Genomic DNA, 1,196 nt, shown 5'->3' with positions numbered 1-1,196 from the left:
AGGGGTACCCTAGTATCCTGAACTTGTGCACGGGCAGTTGCAGCACACCGCGGCAAGGCTTGTCGGGCGACCGCCAAGGTCCTCCGTGGTTCCTTTGGAACCATTCAAGAAAAAAGTATTTAAGCCAAGGAGACAAGGCCCCGGCAAGAGGAGCTTGCCGGGAAGGCCAACCAAGGCATCACAAGGAACTTGCCGCGACGCGCCACTCGTCCCGGCAAGGCCCGGTGAGCGACAAGCTTCCGGGCGCGACAAGACAATATCCGCGGCAAGGTGCTTGCCGCGACAAGCTACCACTCAGTACCTGCGCTCCAGCACAACCACCAACGTGTCGCCCTGAGGCCTTTCCAGACGCGCGTGGCAAGAGGCTGTGCAGCCAGCGGTGCGCGGTGGCAAGCGACGCTGACAAGACCGCCATCGTGGCGAACGGTGGCGCCCCTGACGGTCCTTTTTGCACTATTTGGGCGACGCAGACGGGCATTTAATGCCTTTGTCCCCTGCCGTCAGGGTTAGGTAGGATACACTGTACAAGTAGTTGTACCAACCGCAATTCCTTTTCCATTTTTTCCCTTGTCTACATTGCTACCTGTCGGAGACCCCTTGAGCATATAAAAGGTGGCCCATGCGCAATGTAGAGGAGGTTCGAAAACCAGAAAACACTCACGCTCGGTCTCGTTAGCAGCTGGTGCGTACTGTAGCACTCAGCGCCCCCGAGCAAGAAATCAATACAATCAGACAAGCAGCAGTAGGAGTGTTATCTCTCCGGAGAGCTCCGAAGCTGGGTAAACTGCTCGTGTGCTTCGCCTCGATCCGCTCTTCGTGCGACCTCCGCCCCCCGCCGAACCGAAAGGGCTCGGTCCGCCGGTCCCCATAGGTGTTCATGGATCAGCTTCCCCGACAAAGACGAAGAAGAAGAAGAAGAAGAAGAAGAAGGAAAGAGAGAGGAGGAGATGTTTAGTTTAGGTTTATTTTTAGTTTAGTATAGTTTTAGGATTGGTTTAGTTTATGTTTATTTTATTTTATTTTAGTTTAGTTTAGTTTTAAGATAAGAAGAAGAAGAAGAAGAAGAAGAAGAAGAAGAAGAAGAAGAAGAAGAAGAAGAAGAAGAAGAAGAACAAGAAGAACAAGAAGAAGAAGAAGAAGGAGAAGAAGAAGAAGAAGAAGAAGAAGAAGAGGAGGAGGAGGAGGAGGAGGAGGGG

This window comes from Triticum aestivum, chromosome 7B (genome assembly GCF_018294505.1).
Source record: "Triticum aestivum cultivar Chinese Spring chromosome 7B, IWGSC CS RefSeq v2.1, whole genome shotgun sequence".
NCBI classification, from domain to species: Eukaryota; Viridiplantae; Streptophyta; class Magnoliopsida; order Poales; family Poaceae; genus Triticum; species Triticum aestivum.
This window is presented reverse-complemented; position numbering follows the sequence as displayed.